The sequence below is a fragment of the Cervus canadensis genome, chromosome 2 (assembly GCF_019320065.1).
Source record: "Cervus canadensis isolate Bull #8, Minnesota chromosome 2, ASM1932006v1, whole genome shotgun sequence".
NCBI lineage: Eukaryota > Metazoa > Chordata > Mammalia > Artiodactyla > Cervidae > Cervus > Cervus canadensis.
In genome coordinates, this window is record NC_057387.1 from 108,247,579 (window position 1) to 108,258,682 (window position 11,104).

An 11,104-nucleotide genomic window follows, 5' to 3' on the forward strand; every position below is an offset into this window, starting at 1 on the left:
TGCTTTTTTTTTTTTTTTTTTGAGTAACTATCATGTATTTGTTTTCCTGGTGGCTCAGATGGTAAAGACTCAGCCTGCAGTGCGAGAGAACCAGGTTTGATCCCTGGGTCGGGAAGATCCCCTGGAGAAGGGAATGGCAACCCACTCTAGTATTCTTGCCTGCCTGGAGAATCCCATGGACAGAGGAGCCTGGCAGGCTACAGTTCATGGGGTCACAAAGGGTGGGACATGACTGAGCAGCTAACACTATCTATTATCATGTGTTTAGAGGAGAAGCTAATGTCATGAGGACAGTTCACTCAGTATGTGTCTTTTCCCATGGGCCTGTTGACCCCCAAAGAAAGGCGATGTTTGGGGACCACCTGGGCTGAGCTAGCAGGAGGATGGCTGGAACCATCCCACGTGCACGCTGACGGCACAAACCAGAGTGTTTCTGGTGCCGGAGACACAACCTGACAGACTCCCGTCTCAGGGTCTGTGACTACTGCCAGGCGAGGACTGGGCATTTCAGGGGTAGTGTTTGTTTAAAACTACAGCACGCTGGTTGCAAAGAAGCCTGGCTCCAGGAACGGCACCAAACTGGGTCCCGTTTCTAAGTAAGCGGCTTGGGGGACAAAGACCTCAGTCCCTTGGCTTCTTTCTTGGTGATTCCTGCGTTGGCAGAAAGCTCATTTTGCTCAGCGGGTAAGAGGGCTCTGGCTCTTGGCAGTGATGGGGACTTCATGAAAGATGGGGGCTGAGTGTGTGACCCATGTGCTCTGCTCTCTCGCCAAGGCTGTTCCTGAGAACAAAGTGAGCTCAAGGCTTTCCTTTGGCATGGCCCCGTCCTCAACCATGGGTGGAGGGATGTGGCCACCACTAGCCTCCCTCCCAGCTCTGACCTCTGTGGGAATCCGGTACAAGACCAATCTGTCAGTCAAAATATCATTGTGCCACTTCCATACACATTGTGAAATCAGATATTTCAGGATACCTCCATCTCGAGATCTTAACTAAATCATAGCTGTGTGTGTCAACTCGGTCTCTCAGTTGTGTCCGACTTTGCAGCCCCTTGGACTGTAGCCCTCCAGGCCCCTCTGTCCATGGAATTTTCTAGGCAAGAGTTCTGGAGTTTTCTTGGCAATCTCAGGATACATAATTTCGACTCCTGGGTCAGGAAGATCCCCTGGGAAAGGAAATGGCAACCCACTCCAGTATTCTTGCCTGGGAAATCTCATAGACAGAGGAGACTGGTGGGCTACAGTCCATGGCTTTGCAAAGAGTTGGACACGACTGAGTGCGTGCGTGCGTACACACACACACACAGGGTGCTGGGGAGGTCATGGTTTGGTGAATAAAGCAGTTGCTCAGTCGTGTCCGACTCTTTGCAGCCCCATGGACTATATACAGTCCATGGAATTCCCCAGGCCAGAATACTGGAGTGGGCAGTCTTTCCCTTCTCCAGGAGATCTTCCCAACCCAGGGATCAAACCCAGGTCTCCCGCACTGGGGGCAGATTCTTTACCAGCTGAGCCACAGAGAAGCCCGAATAAAGCAGAGGAGAAAGGAAAGAAAAACAAGCCATCTCTCTAGGCTCCCGGAAGCACTAGGTGGCAGAATTTGCTCAGCACAGCTCTGCGGGCCACCAGCTGGGACTGGTTTGGCGTTGTTGCCCGGGCCCCGTAACTAGGTCACAGTTAAATTGGGAAACGTGTGTCGTCCTGTGGACAGAAGCTCAGGGGCTGTTGCTGCTTCTTCAAAGGCAGGGCTGTGCACGGCCGGCAGCGACTGCAGGTGGCCTGCTGTCCCCTTTCCTTCCTATTTTCTCTGCTTTGCTGTGTCATGAGGGTTCTCGTTCTCTCTCCTTTGTCTCCTGTTGGGCCAGAACCTGCTGGGACGTCACCCAGTTCAACAATGGTGGCTCAGATGGTGTGGTTCCTGCCTCCCATTCCAACCTATGCACACTCTGCTTTAAAACAGCTTTTGTGGTAGCACAACTCACATTTTCAAGAGAGTGCATAGCTTTGTTAAAAGAAGCATCACGTTAAAAAATAAAACAAGAATGAAATAATGCCATTTGCAGCAACATAGATGGACCTAGAGATTGTCATACTGAGTGAAGTAAGTCAGATAGAGGAGAAATATTGTATGACATCCCTTATATAGGGAATCTAAAAGAAATGATGCAAATGAACTTACAAAACAGAAACAGACTCAGACTTAGAGAAGGAACCAAATGAGCCCTGGGCCAGCTGTACTGGGTTGAAATCATGTCCCCTGGAAATACATGTCCACCCAGAACCTCAGAATGGATTCTACTCTGACACAAGGTCTTTGCAGACATAAACAGTTAAGATAAAGTCATGCTGGATTTGTTGTTGTTCAGTTGCTAAGTCGTGTCCAACTCTTTGCGACACAACCAACTGCAGCATGCCAGGCTTCACTGTCCTTCGCTATCTCCGCGAGTTAGCTCAAACACTCTTAACATTGTGTCTATTATGCTATCTAACCATCTCATCCTCTGTCTCCCCCTTCTCCTCCTGCCCTCAATCTTTCCCAGCATTAGGGTCTTTTCAAACGAGTTGGCTTTTCAAAGTACTAGAGCTTCAGCTTCTGCATCAGTCCTTCCTATGAATGTTCAGGGTTAGGGTGGTCTCTTGTAACCAGGTTGAGTTAATTTTGAGTTTATGATGGATCACCTTCTGTATATATACAAAGAAAGCTGAGCGCTGAAGAACTGATGCTTTTGAACTGTGGTATTGGAGAAGACTCTTGAGAGTCCCTTGGACTGCAAGGAGATCCAACCAGTCCATCCTAAAGAAGATCAGTCCTGGGTGTTCATTGGAAGGACTGATGTTGAAGCTGAAGCTCCAATACTTTGGCCACCTGATGCAAAGAGCTGACTCAGTGGAAAATTCCCTCATGCTGGGAAAGATTGAAGGCTAGAGGAGAAGGGGACGACAGAGGATGAGATGGTTGGATGGCATCATCGATTCAATGGAGATGAGTTTGAGTAGACTCCGTGAGTTGGTGATAGATAGGGAGGCCTGGGGTGTTGTGGTCCATGGGATCGCCAGGAGTCGGACACGACTGAGCGACTGAACTGAACTGAACTGAGCTTCTGTGACTTTAACGCTTTTTGTTATTATAAACACACATAATGGCCTGCCTCAGGGAGATAACCTGAGCCCACCTGTGAAGGACAGAAAGGAAGTGAAACTAACACATCCCTTGCTTGAGGCCTGCCATTCTCTAGGGGACATTTGGAATAACTGAATAGTGTTTTTACTTTGTTTCCTCACCTCCCCCCATCTCTAATCCATAAAAGAACCTGGCAACCAGGCCCCCTACAAGATGGTTATTTTGAGGCGCTAGCCTGCCATCTTCTCAATAGTTGGCTCCTGAATGAAGTCCTTCCTGACCCCAGCACCTTGTCTTGGATTCACTGACTTATCTGGCGGCGAGCAGGCTGAGCTGCTACTCAGCAACAGTTCTAGTCCACTGCCTGGTGTCCTTATAGGAAGAGAAGACAAGAGACAGAGGGGAGACGGCCACGTGGCGATGCAGCAGGAAGTGCAGTGATCCGTCCCCAAGGCTCTCCAAGGATCGCCAAGGATCGCCAAGGATCCCTGGAGTCCAGGAGGCGGGAGGGAGGATGGACAGAGTCCCCTTCAGAGCCTGCAGAGGGAACCGCCCTGCAGACGCTTGCAGACTGTGAGCGAGTAAACCTCAGCTGTGTGAAGCCTCTCTTGTGTGGAGTTGTCGCGGCAGCCCCTGCTTCCCCCCTAGTCTCCATCAGCCCCCAGGAAACACCCACACATTGTTTGTCCCCATCAACCCTGCAGGGCAGGATGACCCCCAGGGCAGCCCTCCCCTGACCCTGCCTCCAAAGCCTTTGGTCAGCTCTTGTTCTCTCCACCTCTTGGGGGCAATTGGACCCAGCCCGAAGTCTGGTTCCTTCTCTTCGCCTCGGGCCTCAGCTTGATTCTCTCCCTGGGCTCTGGGCTGCGAACCAGCATCCTCTCTCCCCTCACCCAAGCATGGGTGCTCGTAGCAAGGCCACCCTTCTCTCCAAAGAGACCTCGCCACCAGTATCCTCCACAAGGCCTCTCTCTGATGCTTAAAAAAATCCCTCCTTGCTAAGAGGCCCAGGTGTTGGGCCCCAGGTTCCTTCATTCCCTTTGAAATTGTGCATCTGGGGGTGGTTTGGGGGTTTTTCATGCTCATTTTGGTACCCCAGTTCCCTTCTAAGATCCTATTACAGGTATATATATATATATGTGTGTGTGTGTGTGTGTGTGTGTGTGTGTGTGTATATAAATATTTTTATGTTGTTCAGGTGGGACTGTATAAAGTTTATATTTGTTGTTGTTGTTTAGTTGTTCAGTCATGTTCAACTCTGCGACCCCATGGACTGTAATCCATTCTGACTATGGGATTTCCCAGACAAGAATACTGGTATGGATTGCCATTTCCTCCTCCAGGGGATCTTCCAGGCCCAGGGATCAAACCTGCATCTTTTATATTAGCAGATGGATTCTTTACCCCTGAGCCACGGGGTAAGCCCGTATAAAGTTGATATACTGCTTTTCTAATTGAATTATGCTCCCACCTACCCTGCAAAAGACATGTCCTCCCAGAACCCATGAATATAATCTTATTTGGAAAAAAGATCTTTGCTGGTATTATTCATTTAAGTATCTCAAAATGAGATCACCATAAATTGAGGATGGGGCCTAAACCTGGAAGACTGCAAGGAGATCAAATCAATCAATTCTAAAGGAAATCAACTCTGAATATTCATTTAGAAGGACTGATGCTGAAGCTGAAGCTCCAATAATTTGGCTACCTGATGGGAAGAGTTGACTTATTGGAAAAGACCCTGATGCTGGGAAAGATTGAGGGAAGAAGGGAAAGAGGGCAGCAGAGGATGAGATGGTTAGACAGCATCACTGATGCAATGGACATGAATTTGAACAAGCTCTGGGCGATAGTGGAGGACAGGGAAGCCTGAGGTGCTGCAGTCCATGAGGTCACAAAGAGTTGAACATGACTTAGCAACTAAACAACAACTAATCCAGGTGACAGGTGGCCTTATAAGAAGGATGAGGTGAAACAGAGGTGCAGGTGATGTGGAGACAAGGCTGAGATTGGAGCCATATAGTCCCAAGTCAGCAAGCGCATTGAACCTCCAGCTGCTGGGAGTGGTTCTCCCTTAGAGCCTTGGGTGGGAGCCGGCCCTGCCAATGGATTGGGTGACCCCATTATTTCCAGCCTCCACAAGTGTGCGAGGATAAATGTCTGTGGTTTTAAGCCGCCTAGTTGGGGTAATTTTTTACGACAGCCTGAGAAAACTGACACTAATTATATTATAAACATTTTCCCATGCTATTAGATATTGTGATAATTGTTTTTAATGACAGCACACTATTCTGTAGTATAAGGAAGCCAATCAATTCTCTGTTGTAAAATATTTAATATTTGAAAATTGAGCTAACTAAATAAAAAGGATTACATGCTCGTGAATATTCATTTTGAGTGTGTGATCATTTCTGTAGGAGGGACTACTGAGGAGTGGGACTACACACATCTTTCAGTCTGCATGAACCTATCTTGCAGGAAGCCTGTCACTCAAGGCCTGTAATTTCTGCAAATATTATTTTATGCTAGTTGGTACAAGACTTGTAATAACCCTGTGACTCACTTATATAACAACACTCACAAATGCTGTCCTTGTGAGTTTGAAACACAACCTCCTATAAACCTGGTACCACCTAGTACTTACCTCTCTGGGTCACCAATCTGATATATTTTAGTTGTAATTAGTACACATCCCTCAGTTTTGGTACCAGATATATATCAAAATGTGTTTCTTTGTGCCTTGTCTTTTATTGGTCTCAACTATAAAAGCAAACCCTGAAACAAAGCAAGTCATCCTTAAGCATTCAGAACAAATGAGCCTTGGGTCAGGTTCCTGCTCTGTCCTGAATGCTTCAAAACATCAACATAACAGAGGCTGGAAGTAATGTTAAAACAAAAAGTCTTTGGGCATCTTTGCCGTGAGGAGATTAGCATAGGAAAAAAAAATCACTGAAAATTGCATTTATCTAGACTCAAAGGATCTGGGATTCAACTTGCATTTTGCTAGCATATAATTATTATTATTTTTTGGTTGCTTTCCTGCCTGCCCATGTAGGAGACTCGGGTTTGATCCCTGGGTTGGGAAGATCCCCTGGAGAAGGAAATGGCAACCCACTCCAGTATTCTTGCCTGGAGAATCCCATGGACAGAGGAGCCTGGCAGGCTACAGTCATGGGGTTGCAAGAGTCAGACATGATTTAGTGACTAAACAACAACAATAATTATTTTTACCTTATGAATGTTTGTATCACTTAATCTTGGTGACACATTCTGAACCATGAGGGTAGTGTGCTAAACAGACTCTAAGACTGCCAAGACTCTACACTCATGCTACTGTTTAAATGACCCATTTGAAGCACATTTGCATGTTTACGTCTAAGGATTGAGGCAGACATGTCTGAACCACATGAAGCCTCCATACATCATTTGGAGATGGTCTTTGGAGTCAAGACCTTGCCAGAATAACAACCACAAAGATCACAACCAAATTAAGCTGATGCAATCATACCAGGAGTCTCTTTTTTTCAGTTGACTAAAACATTTGCTTTTTATTTGAACTGCTATCTTGATACACAAGATTATAATTAGAGACAATAAAATAAATCATGGAATCATTATCTGACTAGCTGTGGTGCATCATTTGTGAGTTTATAAGAGACTGTGGCCTGCCATAAGCTTATAAAACATGTCTATATAATTCTGACTTGGGATCTGAGAATAACTTGAAAATTTAGTGTAGAAAAAAACTGGTCAGTGCAATCAAATAGGAGATCCATTAGAAGTTTGCTATCAGCTTGTTATTAGCTATTGAATAATTAGAAAATATTGATTCTAAGAGAGAAACACAAGCATATGAACATGTATACACACGTGTACAGCACAATGCATACGCACACACAGGCACACACACAAAAAACTATGAAGGATGCAGAGTAACATCACCGCTTGCTTCTTCTTGGCATCTTTGTGCCACTATCCCCTTTTTGGGAAAAGTTAGCCACACTGTATATCGGGAGGAAAGGTCCACTATACTAAAACTATCATCAGGAAAGATGACATTTCCACATGACATCCCTTTGAAGTCAATGAACAGCCAGTACACATTGGTCCTCAAGTTGCCCACTGTAATCCCAAGACCCAGGGACAATTTACTTAAATTATTTAATTTTTTTCTTTAATATTATGTTACTATTTTGTCATTTAGTCACTAAGTCATATCCTACTCTTTGTGACCCCATGGACTGTAGCCCTCCAGGCTCCTCTGTCCATGGGATTTGTCCATGGGAGTTGCCATTACTGGAGTGGGTTGCCATTTCTTTCTTCAGGGAACCCTCCCAACCCATGGATCCAATGTGTTTCTCCTGCATAGCAGGCAGATTCTTTACTGCTGAGCCACTGGGAAGCCTATGTTACTGTTTGGGCTTCCTTAATATTTCATAACTTGGCATTAATTTTTGTTATTTCATAAAAGCTATTGTTGGTACTAGTGGTAAAGAACCCACCTGCCAATTCAGGAGATAAGAGGCATGGGTTTGATCCCCGGGTAGGGAAGATCCCCTGGAAGAGGGCATGGCAAATCACTCCAGTATTCTTGCCTGGGGAATCCCATGGACAAAAGCCTGGAGGGCTATGGTCCAGAGCGTCTCAAAGAGTTCGGCATGACTGAGGCAACTTAGCATGCACACATGCAAAAGTTGTTGAGTTTTTAGAGTCAGATGAGGCTTTGGAGAGCATCTGCAGTGAAAGTCCAGAAGTCTATCTCCTTGGAGTCCTGGGCCCGTGAGGTCAGAGCCCATCATGAGGATATCAGCTCCTTCCAGTGACTGGTTCTGAAATGTATGTGTGAATCTATGCAGGCTGGGGACAAGCAACCAAAAGTTTGCTGGAGGTTGCTAGACACATTTTCTTGCTTTTCTGGACTATCTTCCTTCTATAAAGTTGACACATGGCATAATGCAGAAATGAGAAAAGCTGAGCTATGAAGCCAGAGCCAGTAGGTTCAATTGAGCCTCAAACCTGCACTTCCAGAGTAGAACCTTTCATCATTGCTTCATTCAAGTCATTTGGGGCTGGCTCTTATGAAAAAGATCCTAAGTATGCTAGACTAACAAGTTCAGTTCATCTCCTTTTAGACAAGAAACCACAGCTCCTTAGGCCATGGCTAGGAAATGGCAGTCCACTCCAGTGTTGTTGCCTGAAAAATCCCATGGACAGAGGAGCCTGGTGGGCTACAGTCCATGGGCTTGCAGAGAGTTGGGCACAAATGAGCACACATGCAGAAAGGGCTTGCCCACCATCATCAGCTACCTAGAGACAGACCAGAAACTGGGGCCCTGTGTCCTGATGACCAGTCCACAGGTCTTCCCATCTCACAGCGTGTATACATCTGAGCTGAAATTCCACATGTCTTTCCAAGCACATGATTCTTTGGTGGATCAGTGGACCTCTCTGGGCTGGGATCAGGAGGGGAGGGGGAGTCTTTAATATTCAGAAAAAAATGGATAAATTCAAAGAAGCAGTGTTTGTTTGGCAGACTGTATCTTATGACCCAAGTTACTGAGATCCTTCTTGATTTTTGCTCAAGCGCTAAGGTGCGTGCCTAACGGATAACATTTTAGAGTTTTGATATAGATAGGCAGGCTGAGATTCCTGTTCCTCAAGGAGCCTTGCCTTTTGATTAGAAAATTTCTGCCACTGCTGTTTAACACTCAGAAAGGACTTCATGATCTTTCAGATACTTTGGACAAACATCATTCTATCCTGTGCATTGCTAAGTCACTTTAATCGTGTCCAACTCTTTGCAACTCTATGAACGGTATCCCACCAGTATCTTCAGGCCATGGAACTCTCCAAGCAAGAACACTAGAGTGGGTTGCCATTTCCTCCTCCAGGGGATCCTTCCAACCCAGGATTCAAATCCGCATCTCCTGCATTGGGAGGCAGTTTCTCTACCACTAGTGCCACTTGGGAAACCCATCCTGTGCATTATAGGGAAGAAAAGGAAGAGATGAGGGAAAGCTGTGGTTCCCCCCACTCTGCTCCCCACCACATGCCTAGACTTTTCTCCAAGAGTGTAGACTCACTTTTCTTTGTCTCACTTTCAGGGAACCCATGATTCTTTCCTGCATTAACAAACCTCTTTTTGTTGTTGTTCTGGACCTTAAAGAACAAAGATACTAGGTCATGAATCAGACAACCTGGAAATGATTCTGAGCAGTTCACTTCTTTTTTTCTTAATTTTATTGTAGGGTTGATTTACAATATTGTGTTAATTTCTGCTGTGCAGCAAGCATTTCAGTTATACATGTATATATTCTTTTTCATATTATTTTCCACTATGGTTTATCACAGTATATTGAATAGAGCTTCCTGTGCTACACAGTAGAACTTTGTTGTTTATCCATATTATCTATACAAGTTTGAGCAGGTCATTTCAATGTCACTCTGAAAAATTTAGTGTCCCCAGGCCTTTGCTCACTCATCTGAAAATAAAGGTAATAACCCCCACCCAGCACATTTTCTGCCTGAGCTGTACCCCAGCTTGTTATGGGGGACTGGTTAGATTAGTTGAGTGCCCACTATGTAAAAGGCACAATGCCAGGGGGGAGATACAAATGTAAATTGTAGAGCTTTATCTAAATGTCAGGTCTTGGTACTGTTATAAAAACACTCATCTGGAAACTACATCAAACATTTTATTTCTTCTTCAACCACTGTCATCTTCCACATCCATAAACCCCCCAGCTCTTCTATTACCCACATTAGTGATAAAGACAAAATGCCATCCTTTCATGCCTTGTCACCTTCCTCACTGAGCAATAACCATGTCAACTGGAAATATTAGAAAGGTCACTGGCTGAAACATTTATTCTGCAGTTTTGCATCATTGGTTTCTTTTTTTTTGAGTGTCAGCTAAGTATCATAAGGGATTGAGGTCCCCAATAATTCTCAATTTTTGTTTTCTATTTAATAAGTCACACACAGATCAGAAAAAACACAAACCTTTACTTTCTGTGTAAGGGTGGTAGTCAGAAGAGACTAAGCTACTTCTGAGTTGTTTAACTCTGAAAATGGCATCATGCTAGTTAGAAACATCCTTTTCTAGGTTATGGGTTGAATTTTGTCTGTTTCTCCCTCTCTAAAAGAAAGATGCATGAGGTTTGAAGCCCTGGTGACTCAGAATGTAGTGTGGTTTGGGAAAGAGGGTCATAGCAGATGTGATTAGTTAAGATGAGGTGAGGTCATCCAGGAGAAGGGTGGGCTCGAGTCCAATGTGATCGGGACCCTTATAAGAAGATTCTCATGTGAAGGCAGAGACACGCAGGGAGGAAGCCATGCGTCAACGGAAGCCCAGACTGGGTAACACAGCTTTGAGCCAGAGAACACCGAGTTTTGCAGCAACTGCCAGGAGGCACGCAGAAGGAAAGAAGGATTGCCTTACATATTTCAGAGAGGTCCTGGCCCTGATCTCAGACTTCCAGCCCCAGAACTGTGAGAGGATACGCTTTTGCTGTTTGAAGCCATCCAGTCTGTGAAACTTTGTTAGGACAGCCTTAGAAAATGAATACAGTATATAAGACATCTAGGGAAAAGAGAGCCTCCAAGTGATGCTGTATTGTTATCTATTTCTGGGTAACAGACTACCTAAGCTTGGCAACTTAAAATAATACACCTTTGTCATCTCATAGTTTCTCTGAGTCAGGAACCTGAGTGTGGCCTGACTTGTCCTGCACAGGCTGTGCCCAGGGTGTCGGCCAGGGCTGGGGTCTCATCTGAAGGCTCACCTGAGGCAGGATGCATCGTGAACTGACGGCGGTTCAAGGTCCCGGCTGCAGGGAGTGTGTGGGCAGCAGACGGACTCTCAGGTGAGCTCCGGAGACCAGGGATGCTGGCCTTGGTTACTCAAGGAGAGAGAGCTCGTCACAATAAAACCAGTGAAGTTTTCAGAGACAAGCAACAAAAGTATATATATATTTTCAACTAC